Below are 21,819 nucleotides of genomic sequence, written 5' to 3' on the forward strand. Positions count from 1 at the left end.
TTCCAAAATGGGGTCACTTGTGGGGGGTTTCCACTGTTTAGGCACATCAGGGGCTCTCCAAACATGACATGGCATCCGATCTGAGTTCCAGCCAATTTTGCATTGAAACACTCAAACGGCGCTCCTTCCCTTCTGAGCTCTGCCATGCGCCGAATCAGTAGTTCCCCCCACATATCAGGTATCAGTGTACTCAGGAGAAATTGCACAATAACTTTTGCAGTCCAATTTCTCCTGTTACCCTTGGTAAAATAAAAAAAATTGGACCTGAAGTAATTTTTTTGTGAAAAAAAGTTAAATGTTCTTTTTTTTTTAAACATTCAAAAAATTCCTGTGAAGCACCTGAAGGGTTAATAAACTTCTTGGATGTGGTTTTGAGCACCTTGAGGGGTGCCGTTTTTAGAATGGTTTCACTTTTGGGTATTTTCTATGATATAGATCCCTCAAAGTGACTTCAAATGTGATTTCTGTCGGTAAAAATAAAATGGTGTTGTAAAAATGAGAAATCGCTGGTCAACTTTTAACCCTTATAACTTCCTACCAAAAAAAAAATTTGGTTCCAAAATTGTGCTGATGTAAAGTAAACATATGTGAAATGTTACTTATTAAGTTTTTTGTGTGCCGTATCTCTGTGATTTAAGGGCATAAAAATTCAAAATTTGAAACTTGTGAAATTTTCAAAATTTTCACCAAATTTCCATTTTTTTCACAAATAAACGCAAGTTATTTGAATGAAATTTTACCACTATCATGAAGTACAATATGTCACGAGAAAACCATGTCAGAACCACCAGGATCCATCAAAGCATTTCAGAGTTATTATCTCATAAATGGACAGTGGTCAGAATTGTAAAAATTGGCCCGGTCATGATCGTGCAAACCACCCTTGGGGGTAAAGAGGTTAAAGATGAAATAATAAAATGGATTTTAATTACCAAGTAGGAAGAATACGCTGGAATTATGTGTTGTCTCCTGTAATTACTTAAAAACCATCCCTTGACCAAAACTGTGCTGCTACCTATAGACCTGTGCCTAATCTTCTCTTCATCTCTAAAGTCCTGGATCGCCTGGTTCACTCCCATATTATCCGCTATCTCTCAGGTAACTCTCTTCTCAACCCTCTACAATTCGGTTTCCGCTCTTTACACTGTACTGAAACTGCCCTCACTAAAGTCTCTAATGATCTACTAACATCTTAATCTAATGGTCCCTACTCCATGCTAATTCTCCTGGATCTGTCTGCAGCATTCAACACTGTGGATCATCAGCGCCACCTCACTATGCTCTGCTCCATCAGCCTCAAAGACATCATTCTCTCCTGGTTCTCCTCCTATGTCTCTGACTGCTCCTTCACTGTATCTTTTGCTGATTCCTCCTCCTCTCATATTCTCCTTACTGTTGAGGTTCCTCATCGATCAGTCCTAGGCCCCTCATCTTCTCTTTGTATACTGCCCCTATTGGACAAACAATCAGTAAATTTGGTTTCCAGTACCATCTCTATGCTGATGATATCCAATTATACGCTTCTTATCCTGACATCACGCCTGCCTTTTTAGAAAACACCAGTTCCACCCTTACTCTGCAGCAACATGCCCACTGTCTTGGGGTCATAATTGATTCCTAGCTTTCATTCACCCCTCACATCCAATCACTGGCTCGCTCGTGTCATCTGCACCTCAAAATCATTTCTAGAACTCGACCCTTTATTACTTTCTACTCTGCAAAAACTCCTACTATGTCTCTTAATCATTCTCATTTGGACTAGTGTAACTCTCTACTAATTGGTCTCCCTCTTACCAAACTCTCCCATATACAATCTGTCTTGAATTCTGCAGCCAGGATCATATTCCTCATCAATTGTTACACCGATGCCTCTACTTTGTGCCAGTCATTACAATGGTTACCCATCCACTCCAGAATCCAGCATAAACTTATTACCCTCACTCACAAAGCACTCCCTGGCTCAGCACCACCCTACATCTCCTCCCTCATCACAGTCTACCACCTTACCCATGCCCTCCATTCTTCTAATGACCTGATGTTAACATAATCAATAATCAGAAGCTTCCATTTCACTCTCCAAGACTTCTCAAGTGTTGTGCCAATTTTTTGGAATGCACTACTCAGGTTAATTTGATTAATCCCCAATACCCACAGTTTTAAGCATGCCCTAAAAATGAATTTCTTCAGACTGGTCTACCGCCTCAATGCATTAACCTAACTATCCCTGTGTTGCCCATTCAAAATTTTTACCATCAGGTTCCTCGTATCATGTTCTCACATGCTTTATGCATTTAATAGCCATGTAGCGTATCATACTTAGGCTGATAACCAGTTCATGCAGCATTATATGAACACCCAATTCTTACACTATGGCTGGCCCGAACAATGAATGCTATTATTACCATCCACCTTTCGTGTCTCCTTTTTCTTCATAGATTGTAATCTTGTGAGCAGAGTCTTCATTCCTCTTGGTATCTGTTTTGATCTATGTGTTTATTGTTATGCTGTAATGTCTATTGTCTGTACAAGTCCTCTCTAAAGTGTAAAATGCTGCGGAATATGTTGGCGCTATAGAAATAAAATTATTATTATTCAATAGTCTCCATGGGAGACTAGAAGCTGCGATCTTCTGATTGCTTCTGCTGCACATAGCAGGACTTCAATTAGGGGGAGGTGATCCATGACATGTATAGGTATACATCATAGGTCGTAAAGGGGTTAACTCTGACCAGTGCTTAGCAAGTTCAGTTATAGCACTTACATGGTCACTGTTGATATGCACTTCTACTGTATGTCCAGTGTTCAACACTGAAAATGGCCAGAAATGATTATCGAGCCAATTACTGTCTGTGACCAGTTGTTATTGCATGCAGGGGATTGGTGAATATCATTTTTTCACTTTCTGTAACTGGTTTAGGCCCTTATAGTGTTGGGGCACACGAGATGCATGTGTTCTCATCTTAATTGTCTGCTGCCAAATTATATGTCAGAGTTTTACTGCCGGAGTAATCACAGTACACAGTGCATCGTGTCTAAATGATTCCTGTTTATTCCTGGAAATGCTGAGTATTTCCAATGCATTACCTCATTGGCTAATGATAAACATTGTTGATTTTTTGGCTGCTGACGTGGCTCACTCCCAGATATAAGAACAATATAGAAGCCCTAACTCCTGGATGCAGGGACATTCCTCCTTTGTTCTTGACTCCAAAGCTTTCTGTGTTGTAATGTGTTGGCAGACATAGTTTAAATGCCAAATCATCATTCTATTTAAATATATGCTAACAGCATCCATATTGTATCTGAACTTTTGAGGTCTATACATCTATATATATATTGTATATCTTCAAATCTCCATAACTAAATATCCATTTCATATCCTTAACAACAGAATAAATGTAATTGGCTGCAAACCCCCTTTAGATGCTAACACAATATTCAATACGTTTCTGAGCTTTGTCTAGTGGTGGTTATAAACAGACTGCATGGTATAGATAAAATTTAAATCTTTGCAGGGAATTTTAAACCCAAGATAAGCAAATATGACCTCCAGCTACAATAAAGTTATGCAAATGAATATACTTAGTAGTGATGAGCGAGCGTGCTCGCTTACGCTGGCAGTCGCTCAAGTGTCATGCTCGAGTCCCAGCCACTCATGTTTCGCACCTGTTAGACAGCAAACAAAAACATGTGGGGATTGCCTTTCTTACACAGTAATGCCGTATCCATGTTGGCTACTGGCATTACTGCAACTGGCCGGCTGCCGTGCATTAACGGATCTTATATAAGACTCAGTGAAGCAATGTTCAGCGCACTAATGCCAGGAAACAGTTCAAGGAGAAATGTTATAGGAGGGAAAGCTTATTTTAAAGCAGGTATATAGACAGAGTTTAATATTGCTATTTCAGTACTTGTATACCACTAGATACTTGGTCTCCAGGTGCCACTGTTTTTCCTGGTGTGCCATCATCACCTTACACTAGCACATGTCCCATAACATCACTAAAGCACTAATCAACAAAGTTACTGGGAAAGTCTACATAACAACTGGCATGCAAACAAGCACTTCTGGCCAGGGATGCTATTTCCCTGATGGTACACTAGGTGAACCTATTTGAGGCAGGAACAGAGCTGAACCCTGACCGGTCAGTCTCCGCACATAACAACCGATGAGTAGGCATGAATGTTTGACATCTGTGAGGTTCTTCAAAAGTTTGAGAAATCAACCAAGATAATTGGTGATGATGCATTAATCATCGTAACCATCCTGTTTCTGTGTCTACTCAAATACTTGCTGCGCACTATAAAAGAGGAAGTTTTGCATGTGGACCTGGTGGAGATGGAGGAAGAAAGTATACAGGGTGATAGTACTCAGCCCAGCCTCATCTCATCTTCTCAGCGCTGTTTGGATGATAATGAGGAGAAGGAGGAGGAACTGGAGATTTTTTGTCTGCATTGCAAAGGGTGCTGCCCACACCAGCTTTATCCCATCTGTTCAGTGTGGATGGGCTGAAGAGAAGGAGGAGGGTGAGATGGAGAGTCGACTTCTTGCCGGGGAAAATGGACGTTGTACCCGTTGGGAGTATAGCACACATGGCTGATTCTATGTCCTGCTGCCTTTCACATGGCACTCGCATTATATGCCTTTTGGCCAACAATTATAACTGGCTGTTTACCCTTCTTGACCTATGATACAAAGAGAACTCATTGCTGCAGTGGTGAGGGCTAGTAATATTATGCAGTGCCAAAAGGCTCTAGTAGATTTATTAGCAAAAAAATTCACACATGACAATGCTGACGGTAGAGGTAATACATCCTTGGGTAACCCAGGAGGAGAAATAAGGGAGACACACACCAGGTCCAACATAGACAGGAGAACACTAACAAATGTTTGGAACAGTTTCATTAGACATTCCCAGCGCCCAGGCCCTGATGCAAGGAGGGAAATTTTTTTGAAGATGGTGAAGGAGTACCTAGCTGATAGTATCAGGGACCTCTATGATTCCATTGTGTCGTACAACTATTGGGTATCCAAGCTGGACACGTAGCATGAATTGTCTCTCTATGCCTTGGAAGTGCTGGCCTGCCTTTCCGCTAGCATTTTGTTAGAGCAAGTTTAAGTGACACCGTGCGGCATGATAACTAATATGTGCATCCGTATGTCAGCTGAAAATGCTGGCAGTATAATTCTTATCAAAATGAACAAGACCTAGACTTTTCAACTCCACCGGATGACAGCAGTGTCACATAAAACTAATTCAAATGTTCCTTTTTTTCCAGCGTATTTTCATGCATCCCTTCCCACTCAAAAAAGGTATACGGTTCACTGTTTCTTCTTTATCTTGTCCTTCTCCTGCACCATATCAACAGATAGGATTGAGAGTAAAGTGTCAGTTAGTGTCACCAAACTATGTAGGATATTAAAAATCTGTCCTTGACACTACAAAATTGAAAAATGATCTGGAGAAGATGATGTTAATGTTAATAAATGTGGTGTAATGCATCTAGGATGGAAAACTCATTGATGCATATAAATTAAATGAGTAGCAATATATTAATTCATATTAAACAGAATCCACACAATATTGATAATCCATATATGAGTGTGGATAGAGTTTGCCACGCCAATAAACTATATAAAGCAATCAGAAGCCAGGAGCCTTATGACATAAACATAAATAATTTTATTAGAGAAAACAGAAGAAAAGATAAAATAACATGTATGTGAATACATTAACAAGAATGACAAGGACTATAACAACAAAAAATATCCTGGTGACAATTAATAATATAGCAAAGTGCAATATTGCTATACAAACCAACCCTGGACAGTTGATGGTAAGCTTGCAAATCTGGCGTATAATAACGCTAGTCTAGAGTGTGTTAGTGGCTGTCACACAGAGTGAGCCTAAACCATTATTCAAACATTGTCTCAAATAGTGTTGAGCATTCCGATACCGCAAGTATCGGGTATCGGCCGATACTTGCTGTATCGGAATTCCGATACCGACTTCCGATATTTTTTCAATATCGGAATTCGGCATCGGAATCGGAAGTTCAGTTGATTGACGGCCTGACGTCATCATGATGCGCGGTGTGTGCGCATCATGATGCGCCGTCATTTCGGGCCTTCCGGGGGTCTCTGCCGGCCTGCCGGGGGGCTGTGTGGACTGCCCGGGGTCTCTACCGGCCTGCCGGGGGGCTGTGCCGGCCTGCCGGTGGTCTGTGCACCCTGTGGGGGTCTGTACCGGCCTGCCGGGGGGCTGTGCCGGCCTGCCGGGGGGCTGTGCTGATGTCCGGGGGTCTGTGCAAGCATCGTCCGATGGGACTACAAGTCCCATCGGGCGATGCCTGCTACCATGACAGTGATTGACACATTAGCCAATGATGGGACAGTAGTAGTCCCATCATCCGGCTAATGTGTTAAATGTTAAAAAAAAAAAAAAAAAAATACTACATACATACTACATGCTACATACATACTACATATATACTACATACATACTACATACATGCTACATACATACTACATGCATGCTACATACATACTACATATATACTGCATACATACTACATACATACTGCATGCTACATACATACTACATACATACTACATACATACTACATGCATGCTACATATATACTACATGCTACATACATACCACATACATACTACATGCATGCTACATATATACTACATGCTACATACATACCACATACATACTACATACATGCTACATATATACTACATGCTACATACATACCACATACATACTACATACATGCTACATACATACTACATACATACTACATGCATGCTACATACATACTACATACATACTACATGCTACATACATACCACATATATACTACATACATACAATACATTCATACAATACATACATAGACATACAGTACATATAACATAGAGTAACATACTTACCAATACTTGTCACATTGTTCCCCGAAGCCATTGTCTTTCCGGAATAAATATTAACATAACAAACCACAAAAATACTCACCCACGATCCGAAGCAGTCCACGAGTGTGTCCCACGACGATCTTGGGTAGAGAACTGCAGCATCAGATGATGCTGCCGTTCTCTACGGGCTGCAGGAATCCAATGACGGAAGGTAGGTATCCTTCCGCACTGTATTCCTCCGCCACTTAAAAAAAAAAGTCCCTAGTCTCACTTTATGCCATTGCTGTGTGGGAAATTCCCACACAGCAATGGCATAAAGTGAGACTAGGGACTTTTTTTTTTTTTAAGTGGCGGAGGAATACAGTGCGGAAGGATACCTACCTTCCGTCATTGGATTCCTGCAGCCCGTAGAGAACGGCAGCAACAGCTGATGCTGCAGTTCTCTACCCAAGATCGTCGTGGGACACACTCGTGGACTGCTTCGGATCGTGGGTGAGTATTTTTGTGGTTTGTTATGTTAATATTTATTCCGGAAAGACAATGGCTTCGGGGAACAATGTGACAAGTATTGGTAAGTATGTTACTCTATGTTATATGTACTGTATGTCTATGTATGTATTGTATGAATGTATTGTATGTATGTAGTATATATGTGGTATGTATGTAGCATGTAGTATGTATGTAGTATGTATGTAGCATGCATGTAGCATGTAGTATGTATGTAGCATGCATGTAGTATATATGTAGTATGTATGTAGCATGCATGTAGTATATATGTAGCATGTATGTAGTATGTATGTGGTATGTATGTAGCATGTAGTATGTATGTAGCATGCATGTAGTATGTATGTAGTATATATGTGGTATGTATGTAGTATGTATGTAGTATATATGTAGTATGTATGTGGTATATATGTAGTATGTATGTAGCATGTAGTATGTATGTAGCATGCATGTAGTATATATGTAGTATGTATGTAGCATGCATGTAGTATGTATGTAGTATGTATGTAGTATGTATGTAGCATGCATGTAGTATGTATGTAGTATGTATGTAGCATGTATGTAGTATGTATGTGGTATGTATGTAGCATGTAGTATATATGTAGCATGTATGTAGTATGTATGTGGTATGTATGTAGCATGTAGTATATATGTAGCATGCATGTAGTATATATGTAGCATGTATGTGGTATGTATGTAGCATGTAGTATGTATGTAGCATGCATGTAGTATGTATGTAGCATGTATGTAGTATATATGTAGTATGTATGTAGTATGTATGTAGCATGTAGTATGTATGTAGCATGCATGTAGTATATATGTAGTATGTATGTAGCATGCATGTAGTATATATGTAGTATGTATGTGGTATGTATGTAGCATGTAGTATGTATGTAGCATGCATGTAGTATATATGTAGTATGTATGTAGCATGTAGTATGCAGTATGTATGTAGCATGCATGTAGTATATATGTAGTATGTATGTTGCATGTAGTATGAATGTAGCATGTATGTAGTATGTAGTATGAATGTAGCATGTATGTAGTATGCATGTTGTATGTATGTAGCATGTATTTTTTTTTTTTTTTTTTTTTTACATTTAACACATTAGCCGGATGATGGGACTACTACTGTCCCATCATTGGCTAATGTGTCAATCACTGTCATGGTAGCAGGCATCGCCCGATGGGACTTGTAGTCCCATCGGACGATGCCTGCACAGACCACCGGCAGGCCGGCACAGCCCCCCGGCAGGCCGGCACAGCCCCCCGGCAGGCCGGCACAGCCCCCCGGCAGGCCGGCACAGCCCCCCGGAGCCTGCACAGTCCCCCGGCAGGCCGGCACAGCCCCCCGGCAGGCCAGCACAGCCCCCCGGCAGGCCGGCACAGCCCCCCGGAGCCTGCACAGACCACCGGCAGGCCGGCACAGACCACCGGAGCCTGCACAGACCCCCTGGCAGGCCGGCACAGCCCCCCGAAAGGCCCGTACAGACCCCAGAGAGGCTGTACAAGGGCAGGAAAGGGTTTTTCTTATTCCGATACCGGAAGTCCCATAGACTTGAATGGGACTTCCGGTATCGGAATCGGCGATACCGATACTTTTTTTAAAGATCGGCCGATACCATCCGATACGATACTTTGAAGTATCGGATGGTATCGCTCAACTCTAGTCTCAAATAGTGCTTGTACATAATTAGATGGTGAAGTTAAGTATTTCACTCTTAACCCCTTCCTTACTGATGACAGAATAGTACGTCATCGATAAGGATCCCCTGCTTTGAGGTGACCTCTGATGGTGAGCCCACCTCAAAGCGTGACATGTCAGCTGTTATGAACGGCTGACATGAGCCCGCAATAGCCGCGAGCGGAATCGCCGTCCTGCCCTTGCTTATTAACTAGTTAAATCCCGCTGTCAAAGCTGACAGCAGGCATTTAAAAAGCACTTCCGGCCGCTGAGGCCGATGCTCAAAGCACAGAAGTAAATCTGCTACATATGGGCGATCTGCTCATCGCCCATACAGTGCCTTGCGAAAGTATTCGGCCCCCTGGAACTTTTCATTGTTTTCACACATATCATGCATGCTTCAAACAAAGATACCAAATGTAAATTTTTGGTGAAGAATCAACAACAAGTGGGACTCAATTGTGAAGTTGAATGAAATGTATTGATTATTTTGAATTTTTGTGGAAATTCAAAAACTGAAAAGTGGGGCGTGCAATATTATTCAGCCCCTTTACTTTCAGTGTAGCAAACTCACTCCGGAAGTTCATTGTGGATCTCTGAATGATCCAATGTTGTCCTAAATGACTAATGATGATAAATATAATCCACCTGTGTGAAATCAAGTCTCTGTATAAATGCACCCACTCTGTGATAGTCTCAAGGTTCTGTTTGATGCACAGAGAGCATAATGAAGACCAAGGAACACAACAGGCAGGTCCGTGATAATGTTGTGGAGAAGTTTAAAGCCGGATTGGATACAAAATGATTTTCAAAACTTTAAATATCCCAAGGAGCACTGTACAAGTGATCATATTGAAATGGAAGGAGTATCATACCACTGCAAATGTACCAAGACCTGGCCGTCCCTCTAAACTTCCATCTCAAACAAGGAGAAGACTGATCATAGATGCAGCCAAGTGGCCCATGGTCACTCTGGATGAACTGCAGAGATCTGCAGCTGAGGTGGGACAGTCTGTCTATAGGACAACAATGAGTCGTACACTGCACAAATCTGGCCTTTATGGAAGAGTGGCAAGAAGAAAGCCATATCTCAAAGATGTCCATAAAAAGTGTCATTTAAAGTTTGCAACAAGCCACCTGGGAAACACACCATACACACCACACAGGTAGAAGATGGTGCTCTGGTCAGATGAAACCAATATCGAACTTTTTAGCAACAATGCCAAATGATATGTTTGGCATAAAGGCAACATAGCTCATCACCCTGAACAAACTATCCCCATTGTCAAACATGGTGGTGGCAGCATCATGGTTTGGGCCTGCTTTTCTTCAGCAGGGACAGGGAAAATGGCTAAAATTGATGGGAAGATGGATGGAGTCAAGTACAGGACCATTCTTGAAGAAAACCTGTTGGAGTCTGCAAAAGACCTGAGACTGGGACGGAGATTTGTCTTCCAACAAAACAATGATCCCAAACAAAGCAAAATCTACAATGGACTGGTTCACAAATAAATGTATCCAGGTGTTAGAATGGCCAAGTCAAAGTCCAGACCTGAATCCAATTGAGAATCTGTGGAAAGAGCTGAAAACTGCTGTTCACAAGCGATCTCCATCAAACCTCACAGAGCTCGAGCTGTTTGCCAAGGAAGAATGGGCAAGAATTTCAGTCTCTCAATGTACAAAACTGATAGAGACATACCCCAAGCGATTTGCAGTTGTAATCGCAGCAACAGGCGGCGCAACAAAGTATTAAGTTAAAGGGGCCGAATAATATTGCACGTCCCACTTTTCAGTTTTTGAATTTCCACAAAAATTTAAAATAACCAATAAATTTCGTTCAACTTCACAATTATCTCCCACTTGTCGTTGATTCTTCACCAAAAATTTACATTTGGTATCTTTATGCTTGAAGCATGATATGTGGGAAAAGGTTGAAAAGTTTCAGGGGTCGAATACTTTTGCAAGGCACTCTATGTAGCAGAGACGATTGGGTTGTGCATGCTTCTAGCCTCCTATGGAGGCTATAGAAGCATGCCAAAAGTAAAAAAAAATGTTTAAAAATAAAAAAAATAAAAAACCTAAAAAGTTCAAATCACCCCCCTTTCGCCCCAATCAAAATAAAACAATAAAAAAATCCCACATTCACATATTAGGTATCGCCGAGTTCAGAATCACCCTATCTATCAAAAAAAAGCATTAACCTGATCGCTAAATGGCATAGCGAGAAAAAAATTAAAAACGCCAAAATTACGTTTTTTGGTCTTCGCGACATTGCATTAAAATGCAATAACAGGCGATCAAAAGAATATATTTGCACAAAAGTGGTAACATTAAAAATGTCAGCCCAGCAAGCAAAAAGTAAGCCCTTACCTGACTCCAGATCACGAAAAATGGAGACGCTACTGGTGTCAGAAAATTGCGTATTTTTTTTTAGCAAACTTTGGAATTTTTTTTCACCACTTAGATAAAAGAGAACATAGACATGTTTGGTGTCTATGAACTCGTAATGACCTGGAGAATCATAATGGCAGGTTAGATTTAGCTTCTAGTGAACCTAGCAACTAGTCAAGCAAAAAAAAAAATGGAATTGCTGTTTTTTTTGCATTTTCACCGCACTTGGAATTTTTTTCCTGTTTTCGAGTACATGACATGCTAAAACCAATGATGTCGTTTAAACGTACAACTCATCCCGCAAAAAATAAGCCCTCACATGGACGGAAAAATAAAACAGTTATGGCTCTGGAAAGAAGTGGAGCGAAAAAAGAAAACGAAAAATCGAAAAAAGCACCCGGGTTAAGCATGGCAGTAGGAGAAGTGTCACCAGCAGATGTACAGACCCCAATGTGCATTTCCCATGTATAGAATGTCGCTTCCTCGGGGGGGATACAGAGGTAGGACCTTCCACTCACTTTTAACCACCAGGATCTGTGGTTACATGGTCTCTATGATTTATTGATTATATGGCAGTGTTCAGTGATGGAACTGGAGAAGTTCATGGACCAACTCAATCAACCAATGTAACATTAAATTGACTTTCATCTAGGACACTCATGTGATAGATTTTATTGACTTCACTATTGAGGTGGATCAACAATCCAACCTGCAAACTGATGACTATCGACAAAATACATCGGTAAATGCAGAAAGTAAATTGTACTTTTTGGTACAATTTCTGAATAATGGTTTAGGCTCAGTCTGCGTGGCAGGCTCTCAGACACTCTAGACTAGCATTATTATACAACTGATTTGTGTGCTTATCATCCTTGCCTGTCCAGGGTAGGCTTGAATAACTATATTGCACTTTGCTGTATTAATTGTCACCAGGATAGTTTTTGTTATCTTGGTCCTTGTTATTCTTGCTCATGTATTCACATGCATGTTATTTTATATTTTACCCTTCGCCACAACAGCACGCACTTGAGAGGGATTCACCCATAGGAACAGGAAACCTACAGAAATAAAAGGGGTGGTCCACCTCTCCTACTCAGTTGGTTTCCTGTTACTATGGGAACCACAGGAATAATAGCTACAAAGAAAATTGTACCTGGGCCAGTGCATGCTGCCTGCGTAGTATCCGTGAGAATGGCAGGGGATGCGATCCAGAAGCAGCGTCGGGGGAGTTCTGTCTTACAGGTCCCTCATCGTCTGGTGGATCAATGAGGACCTGGTCCGGGGAGGGCTGCCCAGTCTCATACAGGAGAAGTAGCGTGCCGTCGGGGTCCGGGTAAGGCTGTCCTGGCACGGGTAGGAGTGTGGGAGGCAGTAAGTGCGAAAAACGAAAATGAAAATTCGAAAAAAGCTCCGGGATTGAAGGGTTTAAGCATGGCAGTAGGAGAAGTGTCACCAGGAGATTTACAGACCCCAATGTGCGTTTCCCATGTACAGTATGTTGCTTCCTCAGGGGGATACAGAGGTAGGACCTTCCACACACTTAACCACCAGGACCTGTGGTCACATATTGATTATATGGCAGGGTTCAGTGATGGAACTGGAGAAGTTCATGGACCAAATCAATCAACCAATGTAACATTAAATTGACTTTCAACTATGACACTCATGTGATAGATTTACTTGACTTCACTATTGAGGTGGACCAACAATCCAACCTGCAAACTGATGACTATCGACAAAGAACATCGGTAAATGCAGATAGTAAATTGTACTTTTTGGTACAATGTCTGAATAATGGTTTAGGCTCAGTCTGTGTGGCAGGCTCTCAGACACTCTAGACTAGCATTATTATGCACCTGATTTGTGTGCTTATCATCCTTGCCTGTCCAGGGTAGGTTTGAATAACTATATTACACTTTGCTGTATTATTAATTGTCACCAGGATAGTTTTTGTTATCTTGGTCCTTGTTATTCTTGCTCATGTATTCACATGCATGTTATTTTATATTTTACCCTTCACTATGACAGCAGCCACTTGACAGAGGGATCCACCCATAGGAACAGGAAACCTACAGAAATAAAAGGGGTGGTCCGCGGGAACCGCAGGAATAATACCTACAAAGAAAATTGTACCTGGGCTAGTGCATGCTGCCTGTGCAGTATCCGTGAAAATGGCAGTGGCTGCGGTCCAGAAGCAGCATCGTGGGGAGTTCTGTCTTACAGATCCCTCATCGTCTGGTGGATCAATGAGGACCGAGTCCGGGGAGGGCCGCCCAGTCTCATACAGGAGAAATAGCGTGCCGTCGAGGTCCGGGTAAGGCTGTCCTGGCATGCATAGGAGTGCGGGAGGCAGGAGGTGCTTGAGAACTGCTCCTCCGGGTACACTGGTGTCAGTGACGCGGTCCCGGAAGCATGGAGCTGGGCCACGCATGTGCAGAACTCTGGGAGCGCTAGTGCCCCAGAAGTGGTTGAGGACTTCCGGGACCCACCGGAAGAGGCGGTACAGGCGCCGGGGGCCGCAATTTTCAAACTGGAAGCACATAAAACCACATCGGAGCTGGGGATATTGGGGCCAAAGATGTCTTCTCCAGGGGGACAGACGCATCCACCGGCACTGGATTAAGCAGGTGCAGAAACATCCAGAGATCACTCCAGCAGGGGTTCCACTGACAGGAGTCGCAAAAGTGGCATCACGGATGCCACCAGGTCCCGGACTGTACCATGGCCTCTTGATCCAGTACCGTATGGCTTCATTGGGTGAGTGTATGGGCTCTACCTATTAAGCTGACTTTCTTTCTCTTGCTATATATCTCCCTTTTTTCAGACCAAGAAAAAACAAAAATCCAAACATAAAGTAGATTGTGTGGATAACCTCGTTAAGTCGGTTAAGAACACTATGTGGTGCACAGAGACAAAGGGAGCTCAAACAACGCAAAAGAAAATGTTTGCAGGATTGGCAGAGAGGAAGAGGAGAGCCTTCCCTGTGATTGCGGCAGTTAAAGCTTTGATAAAAAGAGAGAAATAGAGTGGGAAAGACAAAATCAGAGGGGCTTCCTCCCTTCAGCCTCTAAAAGGAGGTATCTGTTTAGCGATGAAGAATTGCTAACATGGACCAAAGTCCTTAAGGTTGATGCAGCAGTTGCTTCTACTTCTAAACAGTCAGCACTTCCATTAGAAGACGCAAGCATATTATTGGACCCACTTGACCGCAAGGCTGATACTTCACTAAAAAGATCATGGGAGGCAGCTACGAGTATATTATAATAATAATAAACAATTTTATTTCTATAGCGCCAACATATTCCGCAGCACTTTACATTTCAGAGGGGATTTGTACAGACAATAGACATTACAGCATAACAATAATCACATAGATTACAACAAATACCAGGAGGAATGCGGGGCCAGCTCGCAAGCTTACAGTCTATGAGGAAAGAGGTAGACACGAAAGGTGGGTGGCAACAGTTGCCCTGATTGTATGGACCAGCCATGATGTTAAGTGTGTAACAGTACAGACACAGAGGGCTAATGGATGCATAAAGCATGTGAGAACATGATGCGGGGAACCTGGTTATGGTAAAACTTTTGGCTGTGCCACAAGGTGATAGATTAGGTTAATGTGTTGAGGCGATAGGCCAGTCTGAATAAATGCGTTTTCAGGGCACGCTTAAAATTGTGGGGATTGGGGACTAATCATATTGACCTGGAAGTGCATTCCAAAGAATTGGCACAGCACGTGTAAAGTCTTGGAGATGGGAGTGTGAGGTTCTGATTATTGAGGATGCTAACCTTAGGTCATCAGCAGAACGGAGGGCGTGGGTAGGGTGGTATACTGAAATAAGGGAGGAGATGTAGGGTGGTGCTGAGCCATGGAGGGCTTTGTGGGTGAGGGTAATAAGTTTATACTGAATTCTGGACTGGATGGGTAGCCAGTGTAATGACTGGCACAAGGTAGAGGCATCGGTGTAATGATTGGTGAGGAATATGATCCTGGCTGCAGCATTCAAGACAGATTGGAGAGGGGAGAGTTTGGTAAGAGGGAAACCGATTAGAAGAGAGTTACAATAGTCGAGACGAGAATGAATAAGAGAAACAGTAAGAGTTTTTGCAGAGTCAAAAGTAAGAAAAGGTCGAATTCTAGAAATGTTTTTGAGGTGCAGATAACAAGAGCGAGCCAATGATCGAATGTGGGGAGCAAAGGAAAGCTCCGAGTCAAGTATGACCCCAAGACAGCAGGCATGTTGCTGGGGAGTAATAGTGGAACCACACACAGAAATGGCAATGTCGGGTATAGGTACATTTGTAGAGGGAGGAAACACAGGGAGTTCAGTCTTTGACAGGTTCAGTTTCAGATATAGTGAGGGCATGATGTTAGACACAGTGTTTAGACAATCGCCGGTGTTTTCTAGAAAGGCTGGCGTGATGTCAGGAAAAGAAGCGTATAATTGGGTGTCATCAGCATAGAGATGGTACTGGAAACCAAATCTACTGATTGTTTGACCAATAGGGGCAGTGTACAAGGAGAAGAGGAGGGGGCCTAGAACCAATCCTTGAGGAACCCCAACAGTAAGGGGAAGGTGAGAGGAGGAACCGGCAAAAGATACAGTAAAAGAACGGTCAGAGAGATAGGAGGAGAACCAGGAGAGAACAGTGTCCTTGAGGCCAATGGAACGGAGCATAGTGAGGAGGAGCTGATGATCCACAGTGTCGAATGCTGCAGAGAGATCCAAGAGAATTAGCATGGAGTAATGACCATTTGATTTAGCTGTTAGTAGATCATTAGAGACTTTAGTGAGGGCAGTTTCAGTAGAGTGTAAAGAGCGAAAACCGGATTGGAGAGGGTCGAGAAGAGAGTTATCAAAGAGATAGCGGATAAGACGGGAGTGGACCAGGCGTTCCAGGAGTTTAGAGATGAAGGGAAGATTAGAGACAGGTCTATAGCTAGCGGCACAGTTTTGGTCGAGAGATGGTTTTTTAAGTAGTGAATGTATGATGGCATGCTTAAATGAGGAGGGAAAGATACCAGAAGAGAGAGAGAGGTTAAATATTTTAGTTAGGTGAGGGGTGATAGCAAGGGAAAGGGACTGGAGGAGATGTGATGGAAACGGGTCACTGGTGCAAGTGGTTGGTCGAGAAGATGTAAGGAGCCTGCTTATTCAAACTAGCTATAGCCAGTACATGTACTGCCAGGTCCATGCTTGTATGGATTGATCAGCTAGACCAACAGATTGAACAAAAGCTCTCCAGAGACAATTTGCGGGCTGCTATTCCTTTAATCAGAGGGGCAGCAGCATTTATGGCTGATGCATCGGCGGACTCATTATGCCTAGCAGCTTGGTCAGCTGGCCTGGTTAGCAATGCCAGGCATGCCCTATGGCTAAAAAGTTGGAATGGGGACATGCAGTCCAAGTCAAGACTCTGCGCTGTCCCGTTTGAGGGTGAGTTGCTCTTTGGTCCTAGATGAGATACTCACTAAGGAAAAGGAAAGGAAGAAAGATTTTCCTAACCCATCTCTTCCATCCTATAGGAGGGCATTTAAGAGAAGACCATTTGGCAAAAGAAGGCCAACAAAAAGACAAACTCGTTTGTCCACAAAGGAAGATAAACAAAAAGGTGCTATGTTTAAAGGATCTTCCTCCCGAAAGGATAGTAGATACTGATAGACCAGACCCTCCAATAGGAGGTAGACTGAGGTTTTTCTTCCAGGAATGGGAAAAAATAACAACTAGTCCTTGGACTCTGAACATAGTCAAAATGGAGTTGAAACTAGAATTCCACCATATTTCCCACGAGTCATTTATTATTACGTCACTCAAGTCTCAGATACAACAGGAGGCGCTTGAGACAGAAATTCGGAGTTTATTAACAAAAAGAGTCTTAATTGATGTTCCAAAAGGACAGGTAGGAAGAGGAGTCTACTCTCCTTTATACCTGGTCTCCAAGCCTGATGGCTCATTTAGAGCAATCATTTAAAGAAATTAAACACTTTCATTTACAACCATAAATTTAAAATGGAGTCAATTAGATCCACCATTAAACTTCTCTTTCCTAGATGTATGATGGCCGGCCTAGATCTAAAGGATGCATACTACCATCTTCCCATCCATGGCGAATATCAGCGATACCTCAGAGTGGTGGTGTCTTTCCCAGGCGAGAGCCACCACTTCCAGTTTACAGCAATGCCCTTTGGTCTCTCTATGGCACCCCGAGATTTCACGAAGGTGATGTTGGAGGTGATGGCCGTCCTACGTCAGAAGGACACTTTAATTATTCCATACCTTGATGACTTTTTAATAGTAGGAAACTCGACCATCCAATGCAGTAATTGTCTAGTTGACATCATTTCATCTTTACAGACACTAGGGTGGATAATCAATTTCAAGAACTCCAGGCTTGTTCCACAAAATCTTCAGTCCTTTTTAGGTCTTCATCTAGACTCCACAAGTCAGAGGTGTCTCCATCCACAGGTAAAGATATCACCTATAAAAGTGAAGGTTAGAGCAGCAATGGACAGACCATACATGTCTTTGAAGGAAGCCATGTCCCTTCTAAGGTCCCTTACCTCTTGTATCCCGTGGTCCAGTGGGCCCAGTACCATAACCAGAGATTGCAACATCAGATTATCCTAGAGGAGATACTTCTGCAGGGTCATCTTGAAAGAAAATAAAAGAAAATAACCTTGTCTCCAGAAGTTTTAACCTCTCTAGCATGGTGGCTAGATGACAATCACCTATCCGGAGGTGTTCCATTGGTGATAAGACCATCCCGTGTAGTCACTACCAATGCTAGCCCTAGGGGATGGGGTATTTGTAATCTCCAAATAACAGCAGCAACCATAGGAAGCTCGGATTACTGCTGCTAACCATTTAAATGCATTATCAACCACTGAATAGGTTTCAAAAGAGAACCACAATTAAACTATATCCTGCAATACCATAGTGCTGTAATATCCTTCTTACTTCACATGGTGTATCAGCCCCCTTATGATTGGTTGTTTGATCACATGTGACTGGAAGGTATTTGTGGGTGGAGCTTCCTCCCCTTCATTTCACCATACCTTTAGATGCGTCCTGTTGCTGTGCAACGGTATAAATCTCTAGACGTGTGCGACTGGGAGGCGCTTGTAGGCGGAGTCTCCTTTCTTCTTCCCCGCTGTTCTCTCAGGCGTGCTCCGTTGCTGGGTAACGGCTAGGCACCAGCCGTCCCTCCACCGGTGTCACTTCCTGCTAAGACAGTGGGGGCGGGGATTCTGACGTTTATTCCATGTGCCAACAGCTCCGTTCTTGCCTCCTATTGGATTTCTTGTTGCATGTGACTGTTTGTAAATGGGTATTTAACTGGGCAATTGTCATCACTATAGCCACGCCCCCCGAGGAAGTGGTTATACCGCGAAACGTACGTCGGGCCTCTCCTGATCAGTGTGCTTCTGGTGTTTACAATGATGGGTATGTTTTAACTTTAACCCTTGCCTTCCTAAATGGGCTATGTGCAATTGTTTATCGGTTCCTTCCACCCCACTCTGTTATATTCTATGATAATATGTTAAGGGTATGGTTATTGAAAGGGGATTGGAGGGTCCAGTTAATCTTGATAATTTGCCCGCTTTTTATGAGGGATTTCATCATTTTTACCCATATTCACCATGAATCACCTTGCCCAGGGTCTTTGTTGTATCCGGTGACTATGATATTTTTCTATTTGATCTTTTAATGCCGTTGTGTCTTGTTCCTTTGTCCTATACAATAAAAGTTGTTACTTTACAGTAGTTTTGGACTCTTTTCTTCTCCCCTTTTTTTCTTAGTCTTGCGCGAGTCGTCTCTACGCTCTCATTACTCTTTGGGGCTATTTTTGTGCACTTGCACAAGCATGAATAAAAATGCATTTTGAGGGTTTTTTTCCTTTTTAGTGCTGTAATATGTAGCATAAGAGATCAAATGACTGCAGGTTCAACTCTCCTAAGTGAAGTAGAAAATTAAAGTGAAAATGAAAAAAAAAATTGAAAAAAGGTTAACCCTTTTCTGACTTTGGGCGCAATAGTACCCCCATGTAGAAATCCCTCCTTTTGAAGTGGGCTTCGATGCTGAGTACACACCTTTCCCAGCACATATCAGCTGTTTTGACAAGCTGATATCTGCCTTTAACATCCGTGGGTGGAATCGCGATCCACCCATGGCTATTGACAGTGGCAATTAACTAGCGCTTCTGTAAGCACACCGGAAAGCCCACCCATCGGTGACCCCATCGCGTGATGGCGGGTCACCGATGGTTTGCCATGACAACCAGAGGTCTCCAGCAGACCTCCATGGTTGTCATAGCTAGATTGCTATGAGCGCTGCCCGGTAGTCGGCGCTCATAGCAAGTGAGCATTTCTGCTACATACAGGTGATCTGATCATCGCCTGTATGTAGCAGAGCCAATTGGAAAACTGCAGCTTCTAGTCTCCCATGGAGACTATTGAAGCATGCAAAAAGTAAAAAAAGTTTTAAAAAATATTTAAAAAATGAAAAATATAAAAGTTCAAAAGTTCACCCCCTTTCGCCCCCTTCCAAATAAAACAATAAAAATAAATCAAACATACACATATTTGGTACTGCCGCGTTCAGAATCACCAGATCTAGCTATAAAAAAAGAATTAACCTAATTGGTAAATGAAGTAAGGAGAAAAAAATTAAAACCGCAAGAATTACATGTTTTTGGTCACCGCTACATTGCAATAAAATGCAATAATGGGGGATCAAAAGATCATATATACACCAAAATGGCATCAATAAATATGTCAGCTCGGTTCACAAAAAATAAGCCCTCACACAGCCCCAAATCATGAAAAATGGAGACGCTACGGGTCTCAGAAAATGGCGACTTTTTTTGCCAAAGTTTGGATTTTATTCCATCATTTAAATAAAAAAGAACCCAGACATATTTGGTGTCTATGAACTGGTAATGACCTGGAGAATCATAATGGAAGGTCTGTTTTAGCATTTGGTGAACATGGTGAAAAAAAAGTGTGGAATTGCACTTTTTTGCTATTTCATCGCAGTTGGATTTTTTCCCCAGTTTTCCAGTACACAATATGTTAAAACCAATTATGTCGTTCAAAAGTACAACTTGCCCTACAATTAACAAGCCCTCACATTCACCAAAAAATGAAAAAGTTATGGCTCTGGGAGGAAGGGGAGCAAAAAATGCAAAAATGAAAATACCTCTGGTAGTTAAGCGGTTAAATCACCTATTTTCAGCATTAAAAAAATAAACTGAAAAAAACAGAAAAAATCTACCATATTTGATATTCTTGTGTGCAAAATAGTCCTATCTATCCAAATATAAAATAATTTAAACAGCACGTTTAAGGTTGAAAAGGAAAAATAATTGAAATGTTAGAAATTCTAATTTGCTTGACGCACTTCTGTAAACCACTACAATAATAAGCTAACAAAATTTCATATGGACACAAAATGGTATTAATAAAGCTTAATATTGCTACTATATTGGAGCCAGCTTGAGGAACATTATCAGTATGATGCCAAAATCAGAGATGTTTGTTATTATATTGGGGCCAGAATAAGTGATATTATTATAAAATTAGGGCCAGAATGGGGAACATTATTACTATATTGAGTAAAGGTCAGAATGAAGGATATTATTAGTACATTTGGGCCAGATTGAACTACATTACGAGGTATTACTTAATTGGGTCCCATTATTATTATATTAAGGCCAGAATGAGGCATAATATTACTTTTTGGGCCAAGAATGGAGGACATTATTAATATATTGGGGCCAAAATAGGAGTCATTATTGCTATATTCGAGCCAGAAAGAGAGACATTATTACGATATTGGGGGGCGCAATGGGGGAAATTATTACTATACTGGGGCCAAAATAGAGGTTTTTTCTACATTGGGGCCAAAAATTGGGATGTTATTACCATATTCAGGCCAGAATGGGAGACATCTTTATTTTTTAAGAATATTCGGGCCAGAATTGGGCAAATTTTTACTCTATTGGGGTCAAAATGGGGTCATTATTAACTATATTAGTCCAAACACACAGTAATCTCCAGTGATCTCAGGCAGGAAGGTAGTTATAAAAAATATTCCTGTATTTCTTTTCATTAAAAGAGCATGTTACAGGTAGTGGATACACCAGTGGATGGTAAAAAAAAACAAAGCGTTTCAACTCAAAGGAGTCAAAATGCTTTGGATTTTTTACCATCCACTGGGGTACCCTGTTATGAATGGGTCACCGAGGAGGAAAACAAGATCAAGCTAAGCCACAGAAAACCAGGTTGGTAACTAAGCGGATTGCAGACCCCTGATCC

This window comes from Dendrobates tinctorius, unplaced genomic scaffold (genome assembly GCF_039654945.1).
Source record: "Dendrobates tinctorius isolate UK_male_01 unplaced genomic scaffold, ASM3965494v1 ptg000111l, whole genome shotgun sequence".
NCBI lineage: Eukaryota > Metazoa > Chordata > Amphibia > Anura > Dendrobatidae > Dendrobates > Dendrobates tinctorius.